The sequence below is a fragment of the Lithobates pipiens genome, unplaced genomic scaffold (assembly GCF_037356315.1).
Source record: "Lithobates pipiens isolate NorthernLeopardFrog02 unplaced genomic scaffold, aLitPip1_a1.2 Scaffold_18, whole genome shotgun sequence".
Lineage (NCBI taxonomy): Eukaryota > Metazoa > Chordata > Amphibia > Anura > Ranidae > Lithobates > Lithobates pipiens.
Window position 1 is genome coordinate 228,900,749 of NW_027507758.1, and position 20,710 is coordinate 228,921,458.

The following is a 20,710-nucleotide window of genomic DNA, read 5'->3' on the forward strand; positions in this document are numbered from 1 at the left end:
GATTGGGGCCTTATTTGATCAACCTAATCATGGCATTATATGACAATCCAACTGCGAGAGTTAGAGAAAAACCACACTCTGTCGAACGCCTTTCCCATCCGCAATGAAACAAGACAGGGATGCTCCCTATCTCCCATCCTTTTTGTCCTGACCCTTGAACCCTTCCTCCGTAAAATAGCAGCAAATCCCGATATTCAAGGCATCAAGTCCCCTCACAAGGAATATAAATATGCTGCCTTTGCAGACGACATCTTGTTATTTCTTTCGAATCCATTGATCACACTCCCGGTAGTGCTTTCAGAATTCCAACAGTTCCAATACCTGTCGAATCTTAAAGTCAATTTGTCGAACTCCTTTGCCCTCAACATCTCTCTACCCCAAAAAATAGTTGACCAATGTAAGACAAATTTCCCCTTCCACTGGAAGAATGACTCCATTACATACTTAGGCATCCAGATCCCCTCCAAACTATCCGACTTATATGCAAAAAACTTTACACCCCTCTTGAATCAATTGACTAAAGATCTCAAAGGATGGGACAAGCCTATATTTTCATGGTTTGGGAGAGCAGCTATTTTGAAAATGAATGCCCTTCCAAGAATGCTCTACCTGCTTCAAACGATTCCCATCCACATCCCTAGCGCCTTTTTTAGAAATTACAAACAACTTTGTTCCAGATTTCTCTGGAGCAATCGTAAGTATAGAATAAACTATGATCAACTCTCACGCCCGAAGGATCTGGGGGGAATCGGACTACCAAACCTCCATAAATACTACACTGCAACGCATTTAACCAGGATAGTGGATTGGAATGTGCACGCCACCAGTAAAGACTGGATACCCCTAGAAGCCTCGTTTACGGAATTGTCTCTGGCTTCCACACCGTGGATTCCTTATCGATTCATCCCACCGAGCCTGCTACAGCACCCTCTCATAGGCCCAACTCTGAGATGCTTTCACCACATCTGCAAACAATCGAACATTTCATCCTCTCCGGGTCCCCTAACTCCTCTAAAACTTTTATCCCGACTTCCCACCGGGAATGAAGCAAGACTATCTAACAGACTATTGGCCCTCGACCCACATCAGGGCACACCAATTTTTCCATTGCAGGAAAATACAAACTAGAACTCAGCTTGCGACTCGGACAGGGGACACACCTATTCCTCCTTGGTCCTACATCCTGTTGGCTTCAAACTTACAGAACTTAGACAAAAACCTCTGTTGCTCCCGACAACTCTCTCCTTTCGAAACACTTTGCACTCAAACCCTCCCCCAAACACACCTCATCTCCTCTACACATAATCTGCTCTTCGCAGAATTCAGAGCGAATGACATGCCAGCTTGCAAGAAATGGGAAAGGAACTTGACCATTTCACTATCAGATGACCAGTGGGAGCAAATTCATGTCAACATACATAAAGGGTCCTCTAATGTGAGCACCCAAGAAAATGGATTTAAAATCCAATCCAGATGGTACCATACTCCGGTGGCAGTACATAAATACAAACCTAATGTTCCTGAGACCTGCTGGAGATGTAATCAGGACAAGGTAACGTTGTTACACATATGGTGGTCCTGCCCATCAATTCAACATTTTTGGACGGAAGTTCACCACCTCACAGAAAAAATCTCTTCCTACACAGTAGAATTTACTCCAGCCCAGCTTCTCTTGCACCATTCCAGCTTACCACATAACACCTACCACAAATCGTTGACAATGCATCTAATCAACGCAGCTAAGCAATGCATACCTCTTCATTGGCAATCTTCCCGAGTTCCCACCATCAAAGATTGGTTTCTCAGAATTCAAAAGGTCGTGGAAATGGAGAAACGTATTAACATTCCCCGAGACACCCCATCTAAATACAACACGAAGTGGGCCTGCTGGATCCACTTTCAGACTTCACAGGAATATTTGTCACATATGGCAACCCGCTCGTAACTTTGGGCTCAGTCCTCAAGTTCTGACACACCTCTCCTTTACTTTACGACGGGGTAAGCCAGAGACCCCTTCCTCATACCTCCCCCCTTCTCACCCCACCTGCACCTCCTTACCCCCTCCATGACACCACCAAACCCCCCCCCCCCCCCGTTTTCTTCCTCTATTTTTAGACTTATCTTTGCCATTTATACCCTACACTGACATATATCTCAAGACTCGGTACTCTATAATACTCATCTTCACGACAATAGTACACCACGCGCTATGCAATTTTTCACCTAGGTAACATTTGAACGATTTAAGACCCTAATGTATTCACCCCTCCCCATGATATTTAATAACCCACTTTAGCCTCCAATTAAGCACGTTCCCCCTACATCCCAAGTCACTGTGGATCTGCCTAGATCACATTCCCTCAGGTCATACAAGAGCATACCCGGACAACTTGCCTACTGTTGTATACACAGAGGATATACAATAGATGTTACTTTAGGACTAGGCGGATTTCTCATGTTGCTATCAGGGGTTATACGATCCTCCTGTTGTTCTTCTATCTTTTACATGGGCACAAAATCTCGTTGAACAATTGTGGTCATTATAATTTCCAGTTTCGCCTACTACTAGTTCTTTATAGAAGTAGTAAGTACTCCTATTGTTGAAATGGAATTTAAGATTGAGATATGTAACCTGTTTTACGTATATGTCATTTGTTCTTTGTCAATATTCTGTCTTATATTAATAAAATTATTTGAAACAAAAAACAAAAATAGTCCAAATCAACGTGATGTTGATGGTATAGGAAACAGCTGAAATCACTCTTCAACACATCACATGCCACACCAATAGAGATGGGCCGAACGTCCGAAAGTCCGAAAGAGTTCAGACCCGAATAACAAACTGCATTAAAGTCCATCAAATATCAAAAGTGCCCATTTTGAAGGCTTAAATGCAAGTAATTAGGCATACAATGGTTATAGGGGTCTGGGTCCTGCCCTGGGGGACATGGTTCAATAAAACATTTTTTTGTGAAAAACTTAATTTTTAAATGAGCAGTGTTTTTTGTTTTTTTTAAGTGAAAGCCTAAAAATGAAAATTTCCTTCCAATATAGTGCCAGGGGGCCCCCTTAGTCTAAATGTAAAGTGGCAGATCTGTATCATGTCTAGAATCTCCTGCAGCAATAATTGAACTTATAAAGCCCAAAAAAAAAATTAATTTTTCCTGCAAGCTACCTTTATTTTGCTCAGCAACAGCTGGGGAGCCAATGTATATGATGAGGCTACAATGTAATGCACTGGGAGCAAGATTAGAGATTTTTTGGATACATTCTGGTGTCACTTTGACTTTGGGTGCAGAAAAAATAACCCTATAGAGGTACACTTGATGAAAGCAAGAATTTGCCTTGCTGTAAAAAATTGCAATGATATGCACCTGTCAAAGAGGTGCAGAAAAATTGGTCTTTGGGTGTCAGTGGCGCCTTCCCTCCATAACCCTATAGAGGTACTCTTGATGAAAGCAAGAATTTGCCCTGCTGTAAGAAATTGCAATTATATGCACCTGTCAGACAGGTGCAGAAAAATTGGTCTTTGTGCCCATGAAACCTATACCAAAAACATTCTTCCAGATGAAATGATTGAACACCCTCAAAGCTAGGCAGCCTCGAAGTCCTGCAGTGATTCCACATCCCAAAAAGACTTAATCAGTGACATCGGCATCAGGGGCTTCATAGCTGTAATCCAGGACAGATTCATTTTTATAAAAGTCGGTCCACAAAGTCTGTGGACAGACACGTTCTATGATCAGTAACGAAACCTGCAGCACTGAATGCTATTCTGAAAGCACACTGGATGCAGGGCAGCCCAACAACTCAGTAGCATACTGGGCAAGTTCTGGCTAGTAGTCTATTCTCATGACTCAGTAAACCAGTGGATCATCAGCTAGGAAAGCTCTCCATCTCTGTTTTGGCCCCTAGGTAATTGTCCACCATGTGATGCAGATGCTGCCGATGGGATGTGGAAGCTGACAGCCCTGGGCGGCGAGGACTAAAAAAATTCCGAAATGCTTCACTTAGGCAGATGCCTTCTCCAACGCTCCTTTCTTGACCAACGGAAGACTCAAAACTGTGTTTTCCGCCACACTGTAACCTACTAGAGTACGGAAAAATGTTCAATAAAATCCTCTTTAATGTGTCCTCAAGAGATTTTATCCTCTGCACTCTCTGTGGGGAAGGAATGAGTTCAGAGACCTTCCCCTTATAACGGTGGTCAAGGAGTGTTGCCAACAAATAGTGATCCTTTTTCTTTACGCCACGTATTCTTGGGTCCTTTCGCATGCTTTGAATCATGAGGGAGTGCATGCACCATAAATTTGCGGAGGCATGAGAAGCTGACTCATCGGGGTTACTGAGGTTTATAGTATCTGGAACTGCCTCCTCCCAGCCACGTACCACACCCAAGGGTTCTGTTGATGGAAAACCATCTCTTACTGTTTTACGTATATCTTCCTCTGCTTCAATGCCTCTGAAACTGCTAGAATCGTCCTCCTCTCTCTCCTCTTGTGTGTTCTGTGGCATAGGAACAATTGTGTTTGCCAAAATTGTGTTCCACCTGGTGGGTATGTCACAAATCAGGCTGTTTATGGACAGGTAGAATTCCTGCTGAATTTCAGCCAATCGAGCACTGACTGTGTATGACCACCTAAAATGTCTACATACTTTTCTGGCCTGCTTTAGCACATCTTCCAATAATGGGTACCTATTTAAGGAAAGGCTGCACCACCAAATTGAGGACATGTGCCAGGCATGGCACATGTGTCAACTTTGCCTCTCTAAGGGCAGACAGGAGGTTTGTGCCATTATCACACACCACCATTCCTGGCTCCAGCTGGTGTGGCGTGAACCACCTCTGGCCCTGTCCCTGCAGAGCTGCAAGAATCTCTGCTACAATGTGGTTCATGTCCCCTAGACACACCAGCTAAAGCACTGCATGGGAGACTTGTGCACAATGGAACATTTTGCTTAGTTTTGGTTCGTTGTCATTCGTAAAATACATAATTTCTTTGTGTTATATTCGTTATGTTACGTTAATTTGTTTTCGGATAATCTGTTATTTCTGTAGAGTGTCGATATTTGTTATGCTGAATCTCAAATCATGTCGAATTCATTCATTATATACGCTATAATTTCTTTCGTATTAGTTGAAATTTTATATTTATGTATATTGATTCGTGATAATGATTCATAGTTTGGAAAGTCATTTGTTTATTGAATCTATTAACATACACAATGACAATATCTCTTCTCCTCTGCTCAAATACAATACAACACCCTTCTCACCCAATTCTCAGGACTGCACTATTTTTTTATTTTTTTCCACAAAATATTTTTATTGAAAGAGAACAAAATTGCATGAACAATACACATTACATATCATCCGAAAATGCATCCATGACAGATTTTTACAAACAGCGGAGGTTCTGTTTTTATGACCAGAAAAGTCAAGGTCAGGTTGGTACCTGGAAGGAATCAAGTAATTTTGAAACCAGTTGCAAGACCCCATAGACCAATATCAACAGGTCCAACTGCGGTCGAAGATGGAACCTTAACCTTGATATCACTATGGTAGAAGAAGTGTCAGGTGCTTAACCGGTCCCCGACCAGTGCACGCCGATGTACGTCGGCAGAATGGCACGGGCAGACATATTGGCGTACAGGTACGTCCAATATTCAATGCCGCCCTGCACGCTCGCGTGCCTGTCGGGACCCCTGTGAGTCCGGTCGCGGGTCCCGCGGACTCGATCGGCACGGGCATACCCGCGATCGTCTCACGGGATGGCTGAATGGAGGAAATGCAGTGTAAACAGCATTTCTCCATTTTGCCTAGCAACTAGTGACGCTGATCTCTGCTCCATGTGATTGGAGCAGAGATCAGTGTCCACTAAATGAAAGCCCAACCCCCCCACAGTTAGTAACACACCCCTAGGAACACTTAACCCCTACACTGCCACCCACTGGTTAACTCCTTCACTGCCAGTGTCATTTACACAGGAATCACTGCATTTATATAACAGTGATTACTGTATAAATGACGATGGTCCCAAAAATGTGTCAAAAATGTCTGATGTGTCCACCACAATGTTGCAGTCACAATAAAAATCGCTGATCGCCGCCATTACTAGTAAAAAAATAAATAATAAAAAATTATTAATAAAAATGCCATAAAACTATCCCTATTTTGTAAACGCTATAACTTTTGCGCAAACCAATCAATAATCGCTTATTGTGATTTTTTTTACCAAAAATATGTAGAAGAATACGTATTGGCTTAAACTGAGGGAAAAATTTTTTTTTTATATATTTTTGGGGGATATTTATTATAACAAAAAGTAAAAAATAATGCGTTTTTTTTTAAATTGTCGCTATATTTTTGTTTATAGCGCAAAAAATAAAAACCGCAGGGGTGATCAAATACCACCAAAAGAAAGCTCTATTTGTGGGAAAAAAAAGAACGTAAATTTTGTTTGGGAGCCACGTCGCACGACCGCGCAATTGTCAGTTAAAGCAACACAGGGCCGAATCGCAAAAAGTGGTCTGGTCTTTGACCAGCAAAATGGTCCGGTCTGTAAGTGGTTAAGGTGGGGTACCTAGATAAGGTTTGCTGGTTATATCGCTGTAGAAGTATATGGAGGGTGTAAGAAGGAGAGAATAAGTAAAAAGTAAACAAGTCTGAGAAAAGAAGTTGCGGGGGGCGGTATTGGGCGAAGACGAGAGGGGGGAAAGGTAAAGGATAAAGAATAGTGGGGGCCAAATTAGGGTATGGATGAATCTTCAGTGGGCTATCTATATGATTAAATGTTATAAAGGAAAAAGGAGTTGTGGTAGTCCAAATGCTTAATGTGTCCAACAGGCCCAGGTCATTGTGAACTTCTGAATGCGGTCTTGGGAGGTATGTATCAATTCCTCCATCTCCTCTATCTTGGCAACTCTGGTCAGCCATTCTCTAATGGTTGGAATATTTGTTTAACGCCAGTGTGTAGGAATGCAGAGCAGGGTAAGGGTAGTGACCCGCAATATTATGGAGTCGACCTCCCTCCAAAATGGTTGAAGCAAGGTACAATCCCACCAAATATGAATCATGGAGCTAACCGCTCCTTTGCATCTCCAACATATGTTTGAAATTGCGGGTGAGAATTTGTCTAATAGGGCTGGAGTCTTGTACCACATGGTTATGATTTTGTATCTATTTTCCTGGATCGATACGTTCATCGATCTCTTATGCGCATGTGTAAAAATGGATTCCCAATCATCATTTGTGAGTGTCATTTGTGGGTCTTTTTCCCAAGAATTACACGCGGTCTGTGACGTGGAGGGGCCAAGGTCATCTTGGAGTAAGACATAAATGTATGATATGAGATGCCGTTGTAGTGTGTTGCATGAGCAAAGTGCTTCAAATGAGTTGTCTATTCCATGTGACCATTGGGATTTTAGAGGTGAGAAAATGTGTCAGCTGAAGAGAGAGACTGCTTTCCTAAAGGTCGATAGTGAGGGTTAAATGAGTGGGTGCGATTTAAGGGTCTAGGGCCAGAAACGGGGAGCCAAGGGAGTATGTGTGTTTTTTGTACGTGTGCATGAATTTTCCAACATCACCCAGGCTTTCCCCAGTTCGTGGCATTTCCAGTCCACAACTCTAGTCAGATGGCAGGCTAAGTAGTACTTGTAAAGATCTGTTAGACCAAATCCACCTTTAGCTTTGGAACAAGTCAGTCGTGAGTATTTAATGCGTGGGACTTTATTCTTCCATATGAAGGCTGTGCAGGATCTTTTGTATGCCGCAAAAAAGGAGGGAGAAGGTGAATTGGGATTGTCTGCAATAAGTACAGAAGGCATGGAAGGACAACCATCTTAATGAGGGCCGAGCGACCAAACCATCATATATTAAAACTGGCCCAATCCTTCAGATCTAATTTTTTAATTTTGGAGAGGGTGGATAGAAAGTTGTGGCTTTAAAGATCCATTGTTTTCCTGTTGATTTGAATGCCTAGATAAGTAATGACTTCTTTCTTCCATTGAAAAGGAAATGAATCTTGACAGTGAGTAACTTCCTATAAGGTTAATGATATGTTCAAAGTGTGTGATTTGGAGTAATTAATTTTAAGATTTGATAACATACCAAAGTACTTTATGTCTTTCAGGAGGTTAGGTAGGGACAAACTAGGTGATTGTAAGGAAAGCAAGATATCGTCCACTAATGCTGCTACCTTAAATTCCCTTTGTGCAATGGAGATTCCTTTAATATCCAGATTGCTTCACAATCTGTTTAAGAGGGATTACAATGTCAAGACAAAGATCAAGGGGGATAGAGGGCATCCCTGATGGGTACCATTGCTTATAGAGAAGGCGTTTGACAGGAGGCTGTTAGTTTTCACCCTTGCTGAGGGATTAGTATAAAGAGCAGTGATACATGCAAACATGTGGGCTAGGAGGCCTATTCTTTTTGGTACTTCCTGCATGTAATCCCATGCCACCCTGTCGAACACCTTCTCAGCATCGAGGGAAAGGAAAAATCCCCTCGTTTCTGACGAGGTGAGCCAATGGTGTATGTTTTAAGTGCGTATGGTATTGTCCCTGGCTTCCCTACCTGGGATGAACCCCACTTGATCAGATGATATGAGGCCAGGGATCAGGGGGAGCAACCTATTTGGTAACATCTTTGCATAGAGATTTATATCCACATTGAGCAGGGATATCGGCCTGTAGTTGGATACTAGTGAGGGGTCTTCCTTCGGAATGACTGTGTCATGGTTATGCAGTGATCTTCCTGTGTTTGCTTACCTCCCCTCATGTGTTCAGACTAAGAGGCCAGCCACTTCCACCTGGTGGTTTTTATAACCTCTCCTCTAAGCATGGCTCCACCCCAGGCCCTATCAGGGAGCCCTACCGACTTAGGCGTGTCTTGACTATCCCTGTTTGCCTGTGATCCTGACCTTTTGGCATGTCCCCGACTATTCTTGTCTGCTTGTGGCCCCGTTCTGGCTTTGTCCCTCACCATCCCTATCCTCCTGTTGCCTACTGTGGGTGTGAGCTGGGGGACCCTGGGGATCGCGACCTGGAGCCAGTTGCAGCCAAGTCCATCCTCACCACTAGAGGTGCTGGTGAACACCTGCTGGCTCTTAGACTCCGCGCCCCAGGGAATCTGTTCTAACCCCAGTGGGATCTGTCCCCCGTCTGCAGCAGTCAGCCGTAGGGTCCACAACCTTGCGGTGCACTCCTGATCCCTACGGTGTGCACCTGTCACCTCGCCTCAAGGTGACCTGACAGTTTGATCAGCCATGGACCCAGCGGACGTGCCACTTCCTGCAGTCGATCCGTTGCAGGGCTTAGTTTGCAGACTTGAGACCCAAGAATCGCATCAGACCCAGATGATGCAATTCCTTCAGGATTTGGTATCCTGTTTTGAACAGGCTCAGGCCTCATTAGGACCCCCAGTTCAACAACCTCAACCGCTATCTGCCGCTGCACCTATCGCATCAGTCGCAGCCACACATTCATTCCAACTACCAGCTCTGGTCTGTTTCTCTGGGGACTCCAAGGCTTGCAGGGGGTTCCTTAGCCAGTGCACAATTCATTTTGAACTTCAGCCCCAAAACTTCCTGTCCGATCGGGCAAAAGTCACATATATCATATCCCTCCTGTCCGGCGAGGCGTTAGCTTGGGCCGCCCCTCTGTGGGAACTGAATGATCCAGTGGTTTCTATCCTGTCTGACTTCTTGAAACTTTTTCGGAATATCTTCGAGGAACCGGGTCGTGTCTCCTCAGTGGCTAGCGCTCTTTTACGTCTCCGTCATGAGTCTGCGTCTGTGGGTCAGTATGCTCTTCAGTTCCGTATCCTCACCGCTGAATTGAGCTGGAATAATGAGGCCCTAGTTGCAACCTTTTTACAGGGCCTCTCTGATAGAGTGAAGGAGGAATTAGCAGGAAGATCCCTTCCTGCTGATCTGGACAGTGTCATCACCTTGTGTAACCAGATCGATATTCGCTTTCAGGAGAGGGCCCTGGAAAAAAGACGCCAGCACTCCCCGTTCTTTAGGCAGCCTGAGCCCCCAGTCCCCTCTCTTCGATCCGAGGAACACCCCCTGCCTACTGAGGAACCTATGCAGTTGGGCTGGACTAAATTATCTCCCAAAGAACGTGCTAGGCTCAGGACTCTGGGCCTATGTCTCTATTGTGGGGCCAAAAGTAATTTCCGTGACACTTGTTCTCTTCGTCCGGAAAAACGCTCAGGGCTAATACATCTGGAAGGTGGAGCATTAGACCCTGAAATATCACCTTCACCTTCTCGTCTTCTCCTTTCTGTGTTGCTTCATGTCGGTGCTTCCTCTCGTTCGGTCTCTGCCCATCTGGATTCCGGAGCCGCTGCCAATTTCATGGATTGGGAAACTGCATCCTCCATGAGACTTACCCTTTTGCCCCTTACAACACCATTGGTGGTCTTGGCGATTGATGGCACGGTTCTCCCAGGGGGCCCTATCTGCTTTCAGACTATTCCTGTTAAGATGTCAGTAGGGAAACTCCACCAGGAGTGGATATCCTTCCTTGTCTTACCTGAGGCTTCATCTCCTATCATATTAGGTCTTCCTTGGTTACGGCTCCATTCTCCACACGTTGACTGGTCTGCTGGACAGATCCTGGCTTGGGGTTCCTCCTGTTCCTCTTCCTGCCTACTCAAGGGTACCCCAAAGGAGAAACTTCCTGTTACCACCATCCCAGTATCTTCTGCTCTTCCCGCTGTATATAGCGATCTCTGGGATGCGTCCTGCAATAGTCGGACTGATGCACTCTCTAGGTCATGTGGTACTCTGGATGAGGGGCCCACCTATGAACCTGAGTCGATCATTCACTCCAGTTCGCATAACCATTTACCTTGGTCTGTCCCTAATCTCCCTTAGACACACAGCCAGGCTAACTTGTCTGCAAGTTCCACAGCTGCTATGCCCTGTGATGCGATTGAGATGGTCGCTACACCTGACAATACTATTCAGTCGACCTCTGCACCAGTTATGCCAGTCCAGCCCATGCCCAATGAGTTTCCTGCTTCTTGTTCAGCACCTTCGGTGACCTGGCCTCACCCTACTGCTACTATGTCCATTCAAACCCGTTTAAGAGGCTCAATCCATCCTTTGGATAGAATACCTCATTCAGCCAGGAGGGGTTTTCAATATTTTTCTCAGGGTTCTCTGCATTCTGTTTGTGTTGCAGCTATTCAGCTTGACTCTTGTGACATGTCACTTTCTAACCAACCTGACCTCAAGGATCCACTGACCTCTGCCCAGTCTGGTGGTCCTGTTATGGATGCCCAGCTAATCTTTATGGGTGTGGGGGACCCTGCTCAGACTTCTCATGCCCTTACCCATTCCTAAAAAGCCTTTAGTCCTCAAGTCCTCTCGTCTTCTCCCTACCTCTGTTTCGGTCTCTGAGGATAATCTAAAATACGATGTTAGTCAAGTTTTGGATTCCCGGATCCGTAAAAGCATTCTTCAGTACCTCGTACTTTGGAAAGGGTTGGGTCCTGAGGAGAGGTCTTGGATCACTGCATCAGAGGTCTTTGCTCCCTGTCTGTTAAGGAGGTTCCATCTGGAGTTTCCCTTTAAGCCTGGACCCAGGCGGGGGAGGGGGAGGCCTCGTAAGAGGGAGGGTACTGTCATGGTTATGCAGTGATCTTCCTGTGTTTGCTTACCTCCCTTCATGTGTTCAGACTAAGAGGCCAGCCACTTCCACCTGGTGGTTTTTATAACCTCTCCTCTAAGCATGGCTCCACCCCAGGCCCTATCAGGGAGCCCTATATTAACCTGTGCACTGCAGGCCATCAGTGCTGATCAACCATTGTGTATTCCTTTGTGTGTTAGCTTCCTGTTTCCTGCCGTGTGCGCTGCTACTGTTTTCCGTTACCGACTTTGGTGTGTCTTGACTATCCCTGTTTGCCTGTGATCCTGACCTCTTGGCGTGTCCCCAACTATTCTTGTCTGCTTGTGGCCCCGACCTTGGCTTTGTCCCTCACCGTCCCTATCCTCCTGTTGCCTACTGTGGGTGTGAGCTGGGGGACCCTGGGTGTCGCGACCTGGAACCAGTTGCAGCCAAGTCCATCCTCACCACTAGAGGCGCTGGTGAACACCTGCTGGCTCTTAGACTCCACGCCCCAGGGAATCTTACGCTCTAACCCCAGTGGGATCTGTCCCCTGTCTGCAGCAGTCAGCCGTAGGGTCCACAACCTTGCGGTGCACTCCTGATCCCTACAGTGTGCACCTGTCACCTCGCCTCAAGGTGGCCTGACAGACTGCAATATGGGCTTCTAACATTCTGCCTAAAGAAGTGTGAGGGCTTGATAGAGAATTAAATGTTTGTAGTAACTTGGGTGCAAGCTCATCCAAAAAGGGAGGCCGTCAGGTCCTGGGCTTTTACCCACTTTCATTTAACTGCTAAGTGTAATTCCTCCATGGGAAGTGGGTTTCCATGGTTTCAGTCTGTTGGGGAGTAATAGGTTTGGGGCAGTATTGTGCTAGGAAGCCTTTTATTTGGGAGTATTGGTTGGCTGTGTTGGTCAATTCTCCCTTTTCTTGCGCTAGGTTATAGAGTTTCGAGTAGAATTTTTGAAAGTGTTTGGCTATGTCCTCATTTTTGGAGAGGAGTGTACCTTGATTATCTTGAATATGATGGATCATAGACGAGGTCTTATGCCGCGTACACATGAGCGGACTGTATGGCGTACTTAGTTCGTCATACAATCCGACGGACAGTCCGTCGTACTTTCCACTGAACGGACTTGACCACACACGGATGCGCAAACAGTCCGTCGAAAGCTTGCACGATGACGTGTACAGCACGTACGACGGGACTAGAAATAGGAAGTCCAAGACACAGCAAAGCACCCTTCCACCGTGTAAATCCTTTCTGGGCATGCGCCATTCTTAGTCCGTCGAACTAGCATACCGACGACCGTATTGTCCGCTGAAATCAAAGTACGACGGACAGAATTTCGAAAAAACCGAAATACTTAGTACGCCGGACTGCACGCTGAAAAAGTCAGCTGAAGCCCAAACACGAGCGGATTGTCCGCTGAAATGTGTTTCGATGGACTAAGTACGCCATACAGTCCGCTCGTGTGTACGCGGCATTATCTGCCTGTATTGTTGCGTGCCAGTAGCCTCCCACTTTTGTTACCCTGTTCATAGAACACTTTTTGTTTGAGTACATACTGCCTTCTGGTGCATTTCCCTAATACATCCAACAAAGTAGAACAAGTGTGCAAGAGGTCCTGCAGTGTGGCTTGTAAGGACAATTGTTTATGAGCTATCTCCAGATGGTTGATTGTCTCAATAAGTGATTTAACCTATTCCTGATGTCTTTTTTTGGCTATTGTTGCTAATGATATTAGTTTCCGTCTCATAACACAATTATGCGCTTCCCAAAGCGTAATGGGTGCGACGTCCGGGGTAGAATTTTCTTGGAAGTATAACTGGATTTGGGTACTGATCTGTCTAAAATTTTCAGGGTCTTTTAATAGGGATGGGTTTAGTCTCCAATATTTTGTTGTTTTGTTTGTTTCCGGGAATGAAAGGGTTACCGTAATGGGATGATGGTCGGACAAAAACATCAGGATCTATTGTGGCATGTGAGAGGAGAGGTGGGTCTGTTTGTGAGAGGAAGAAATAGTCTATTCTGGAGTATTTTTGATGTGTAGGCGAGAAGAAGGTATAGTCTTTGTTGGTAGGAAATATAGTGCGCCAGGTGTCACGTAAGAGTGTTAAGTTTTGCAGTTTGGGTTTGATTTGGCGAAGTGCCCGGTACGAGAGTGTACATGTGCCTGTAGAAGTGTCAAGGGTCGGATTTAGTGGAACATTAAAGTCACCTCCCAATATTACAATACCCTCCAGAAACGTAGAGAGGTCGCAAATTTTCCTGAAAAATGTTACTTGGTGTTCATTAGGACAGTATATATTTGCCAATGTAATTGGTTTGGAAGCAAATATACCCTTAATAAAGATATATCTGCCACCAGGGTCGACCATCAACTTGAAAATCAGCGTGTTTGGAAATTAATATTGATACCCCTTTTGTTTTGGAGTCTGGGTTCGTGGGGGGTAGTGCCCGTTTGTACACATAATTCTCTAGTTTGGGGATCGCATCTGATCGGAAGGGCATTTCCTGCAACACGAGGAAGGGAGCTTTGTGTGTGGACAGTGTTGATAAAAGCTGCAACCTTTTTCCTGGGAGGTTTAGGCCTTTGACATTAAGCAAAAGACATTTCAGTGATAGATGTTGTTTATTAATGACTGGCTCCTTCTGCATGTTATAGGCTGATGGGTCAAGATATGTATGCGGGAGTCTTGTGAACGTAACCTCAGCGCTTTTGTGGTACCCAGGTGTTATTTATTGGGCCCAGATGGAGGGGGAGAGAGAAGCAGCCCCCACTGGAAATCAGAAGTAGAGAAAAAAGAAGGAGTTCAAGGATAGATGAAAGAAAAGAGGGGAGGGACAAGTTTAGACGGGGGGGGCAAAGGTAAAATGGTACCATTGCGGGGTACACTGACACCATAGGTGAGAGTTTACCGGAGGCAGTTATAGGCACACCTATCCACCTAGTGGGGGGAGTCCGGAAAGTCAGCTACCATCCGTTAGGAAGGCTGTGGGGGGACAATAAACTGGGAGCAGGTTACTAGGTTTAGCACTAAGGAGGACGAAAAAGGGTGGACAGATAACCAAATGATGTTGAGTGATATGGAAGGGATTTAGTGAATAGGGTTTGGGGTTTAAGGGGCATTATTAGTAGCTGCAGGGTATGTAGGATTACCGAGCACAGCAGACAGCATACATCGCTGCTGCTTAAAGGGTGTATATTGAGTAGAAACCGAGAGCAAAACCTGAATTCTATAATATGTACGGGGGGTTTCCTCAGGAATGCACTTTGCCAGTAATCCAACCTCCAGCACAAAATTAATCAGCTAATTGGACTGTAAGATTTACTTTGAGTTGACCTTTTGTTTCATTAGATCTTTACTGAATCATGTCGAAGGTAATTTGTTATATTTGCTATCATTTCTTTCGTATAAGTTGAAATTTGTTTTCTTTTGGACATTCGGATGCATCTGAATGTCGCAAGATGAGAAATTCAGCCGAATTTTCGACTTGTTACGAAATGAATTACACATGTCTACTGTATGGCACCTTTTAGCCTGACTCATTGAATAGGCCTTTGAATGCTTAGGGGGTACTTTAGGTTCATAGGACAATTCAGCAGAGAAGGGCATGGAGGAGGAGGAGGGGAAGGAGGGGGTATAGCTGACAAATCTGGCATCATCACCAGCTGTATGGAGACGTGGGGCACAACAAGCTGCAGCACTGAGCCCCCTGTGCCCTCCACAGTGACCCCTATAACACCCACCCACAGTGTTCCCCTGTGCCCTCCACCCCCCCACAGTGACCCCCTGTAACACACACCCACCCACAGTGTCCCACTTTGCCACCCACCCACAGTGTCCTCCTGTGACCTCCACCTCCCCACAGTGTTCCCCTGTGACCTCCACCCCACACAGTGACCCTGTGTAACACCCACTTACAGTGTCCCCTTGTGCCCTCTACCCACCACAGTGAACCCCTGTAACACTCACCCACAGTGTCCCCTTGTGCCCTCCACACCTCTCCCCAACAGTGTCCCCTTGTAACACCCACCCACATACAGTGTTCCCCTGTGCCCTCCACCCCCCACAGTGACCCGCTGTAACACCCACCCACAGTGTCCCCTTTTGCCTTCCACCCCCCACAGTGTCCCCCTTTGCCACCCACCCACAGTGTCTCCCTGTGCCCTCCAACCCCCCCAAAGGTGTCCCCCTGTGCCCTTCTCCCCCAACGGGGTCCCCCTGTGCCCTTATCCCCAAATGGTGTCCCCCTGTGCCCTTCTCCCCCCCATGGTGTCCCTCCTGTGTCCTTCACCCCCCCCCCCCACGGTGTCGCCTTCCCCCCTGATGGCTACCCTGAGAGACACTGTGCTGAGTCTGGAGGATCCCAGTGCTCTACTGTGTGCCCTGTGTTTTGGTTTGTGCCCTGATATTTGCCCTCCTGCGTGCCTCATGGCCTGTGATGTGCCCTGCTGTGTACCCCCTGATGTGCCCTACTGTGTGCCCCTTGCCCTGTGATGTGTTCTGGGCCCTGTGATGTGCCCTGCTATGTGCCCCATGCCCTGCTGTGTACCGCTTGTTCTTCTCTACTGTGTGCCCTGTGATGTGCTCTACTGTGTGTCCCATGACCTGTGATGTGCGGTGTACTCCCTGATGTGCCCTACTGTGTGCCCCATGCCCTGTGATGTGCCCTGATGTGTACTGCCTAATGTGTTCTGTTCCCAATGATGTGACGTGGGATGTGCCCTACTGTGTGCCCTGTACTCTATTGTGTGCCCTACTATGTGTCACATGCCCTGTGATGTGCGGAATGCCCTGCTGTGTACCTCCTGATGTGCTCTGTGATTTGCCCCTCTGTGTACTCACTGATGTGCCCTGTACCCCCTGTGATGCACCATACTGTGCTCAATTTTGTGCCCTGCTGTGTACAGCATAATAAACCCTGATGGGCCCTACTGTGGGTCCTGTGATGTGCCCCATGCCCTGTGATGTGCTCAGTGCCATGCTGGGTGCCCCATTATGTGCCCTACTGTGTGCCTCATACCCTGTGACATGCTCAGTGCCCTCTTGTGTGCCCTGTGATATGGCCTACTGTGTGCCCCATGCCCTGTGCCCCATGCTCTGCTGTGTGCCATGTGATGTGCCTTACTGTGTGCCTCATAATTTATGTAGGTGGGGCTTTGTGTAGGTGTCGTTTGCGTGTGGGCGGGGACACAGGGGGACCCATGATCTTCTATTGCCTGGGGGCCCCATGAGTTGTCAGTCCGCCCCTGCTGGAGAGGTTTAACTTCTGCAACAGCCAATGCACATGTCACTACTGGTTCTGCAGTCCCTCCATTGGTCACAGCAGCAATATTGTCCACCTCACTATTGCACAACATGGTGGGGCATAGTTACTTCATTAAATATTACGAGTGCTTCTCTGTGCCACCCATCCTAGTCTATTCTTTCTGTGCTCCAGTCACCAGTACTCCATAGCACTGCTCCATCTAACCAAAGAGACTCAGGTGGACAGAGTGGTTTGGCAGCAGATATCCTGCACCAGTCACTGTCAACCACATCAAATTGTGATAATGCATGCTCCATCATTTGAGCTGTTTTCCCATTCTGTTCCACCTGAGCAGTATTAGAGCTGTCGTGGACCACCACCGACTCCAACACAGGGAGTTCTCGTGATATTTCCAGGGACAACGCTGGGGCACTGCCTGTGGTTGCCATGGGAGACCTCAAACGATCAACATTATCAGTAATACACTTTTTAACATCATCATTATCCACATTCCTGCCTTGTATAGGCTGTCAGTACATTAGCAGTTTGAGATTGTAGGATACTTAGTACATCACTTTTCACCTCACGTGAAACACACTTGTCAGTCGGGGTGGTGACAAGGTTGTCCTGGAAAACCCCAAGTTCAGACACCATGAGCTCCTGTGTGGTCTCCAGGGACACCACTACTGCACCTATCACGGCTGCTAGGGGTAATGGCACATATTTTTCAGTGGCCACCCCTGACATATCTGGATGCAATGCCACATTTTCGCCATCAGTATTTTTAATCTCATTAGTGAGCAACACATTATATTCATTTTTACCACTTGTCTTCCTACTCAGGGCCAGATTAACATAGGGGCTATTGGAGCTGCAGCTCCAGGCCCCTTTCTCAAGATAGGCCCATTTGGCCCAAAAAAAAAAAAAAAAAAAAAGATTGACTTTGAGGATTGTAGCTCGGCGACCAGGAGTCACAGAGACCCCATATTTGGGAAGTATGTAGCTATAGACCCACTCCAGCACTGGTTAAAATATGGGGCTGCTATCATCTATGGTTCCGGAGATACAGGGCTGCTTGCGCAGCCTGTCAGAAGCTGCATACAGAGCGGCAGTTTAAACACAATCTGGAACACTCTGCAGCAGACTGAGAGGATGAACTCACAGAGCTCATAATAATTATTTGTATATTACTTATGATAATTAACCCCTTGCCACCCAGGCCCATTCTGAGACTTCTCTTCTACATGTAAAAGTCGTCATTTTTTTATGCTAGAAAATTACTCAGAACCCTCAAGCATTATATATTGTTTTAGCAGACACTCTATGGAATAAAATTGTGGTCTTTGCAACTTTTTATGTTACATGACATTTGCGCAGCAATTTTTCAAACTTTTTTTTTGGAAAGAAACTGTTTCATTCATTAAAAAAACCCACTAAAGTTAGCACTATTTTTTGTTGTGTACTAAGCGATGCTTTAAATTTTTTTACAGGTTACACGTTTAGAGTTACAGAGGAGGTCTAGTGCTAGAATTATTGCTCTCGTTCTAACGATCGTGGCGTATGTAACCTGTGTGTATCTGGCTCTGATACTAACCAGTGCCCACCCAGGGACTGACTAGTATCTCTCCCCAGCCTGTCCCCACACACCCTCTCACCCGCTGACCTGTGAATGGGGCGATCACTCCCGCAGTGTTATTGTGTTCTGCCAGTGAATACAATGATTAGTGTTGCTAACTATAGCTGGCAGCACTGATTGTTTTGGGGAAAACCTGACAGTCTGGTTGTACTCAAGTCGGTTAATAGGTTGACTTGTGTAAAACCAGCTAGCCCATACATAGATCGACTATGGCTGGTCTCTGCTTAATTGGTGTAATTTCAATCCATGTATGGCCCGATTAACCACTACGCAGTCCCTAAACATCCTTCCACAAACCTTTACATTTTTCCTTCCCAGATTACTTCATCCTCCTCTCCCATACATAGTGCCCACTGTCATACTCTCCACACTTCTCTCCTATACATAGTGCCCACTGTCATACCCTCCACACTCCTCTCCTGTACATACTACTCACTGTCATACCCTCCATACTCCTCTCCTATACATAGTGCCCACTGTCATACCCTCCACACTTCTCTCCTATACATAGTGCCCACTGTCACACCCTCCACACTCCTCTCCTGTACATACTACTCACTGTCATTCCCTCCATATTCCTCTCTTATACATAGTGCCCAGCGTCATACCCTCCCTCCACACCCCTCTCCTGTAATTACTGCTTACTGTCCTACTCTCCACACTTCTCTCCTGTACATAGTGCCCACTGTCATACCCTCCACACTCCTGTACATATTGCTCACTGTTATACCCTCCACACTGTTCTCTTATACATAGTGCCCAATGTCATACCCTCTACACTCCTCTGCTGGGCATACTGCCCACTGTCATACCCTTCACACTCCTCTCCTGTACATAGTGCCTTCTGCCATACCCTCTGCACTCCTCATGTACATAGTGCCCACTGTTAGACCCTCCACATTCCTCTCCCTCACCTGCACATACTTCCCACTTTTATACCATCCATACTCCTCCCCTATGCCTCTTACCCACAAAAACTGTTCTTTAAAATTATACTGAATATCCTCAATGTTACCAGCTCTAGAATGGGCACTTTTGTCAGTTCAACTAAAGGAAATCTCACAGTCCTCATATTTGTTCTGCCCCATTATTAGTATTTAATTTTGTAATTACTATTGTGATGTATAGAGGAACATAGGGGATGTCAGCTACTCTAAATATAGCGATTGTAAAAAAGCGTTCCTGAAAATATTTTTGAAATGTTGACAACTATGCACTTAGGCACTGCCCAAGGGCCACAGGGTCAGTAGGGGGCCCCATGAGAGGCTCGTGATATTAAAGCGCTAGTAAACTTTTCGAACATTACTACTTTTTAGAGGCCCTGGGGTAGGTTATGCCATAATGTACAAGTATGCCCAGCATATTAGCCCATTAGGGTACACTTAAATTGTCAGACTGAGCCCTCCAGTGCTGTGCTGTGATCAATCCGGTGGGGCCCGGGCACTTCCATCTTCACCCGGTCTTCCTTCTGTGCCTTCGGTCACTTGCCTTGGCCAGGCTGCATTGATGTCATTCCCACACATGCTTATGTGCATCCTCTATCTCTCACCCCCCCCCCCCCCCTTCTCTCTCATCCTCGATCCCTTACCCCTCACACCTCTTTCATCCCCTTTCTCTCTCTCATCCTCCCTCTCTCTCTTTAATTTCATTTGTTATAACAAAAAAATGTTTGCATTTTTATTTACTTATTGTTTATAAAAGGCCCCACCAAAATCCTCAGCACCAGGCCCATGATGTTCTTAATCTGGCCCTGTTCCTACTACACAGTCCTTATCAAGTTCTCAGTCTTGCTGTGGGTTCAGCATTAACCTCTGCTTCACCCTGCAACTCACTCTTAGTAGCATGTCCCAGACTGGACTTGCCACTACTTCACCGGCATTAAACACAAACTCAGTCTCTTTCACACATGAAACAGGAATTGTCTTACCATTCCAGGTAGCAGGTGTTGGGCCTTCTTGGCTGTGCTCTAACAAGCTAATGCCCCCACATGGACGCGGGGCAACATTGCAACCTTCTTGGACTCTTCAACATCCCCTCCAGTCCAAACAGGTTTCCTGTTGCCAGGGGTAACAGCAGACCCACACACCTGGTCAGATGCCTTGTAGGATGCTGGATACTGGGCCATTTTGTTTGGGCTGATCACTTCGCACAAGCAGCCATAATGGGAAACCACCAGTTTCTTGCTCTCTGTCACCC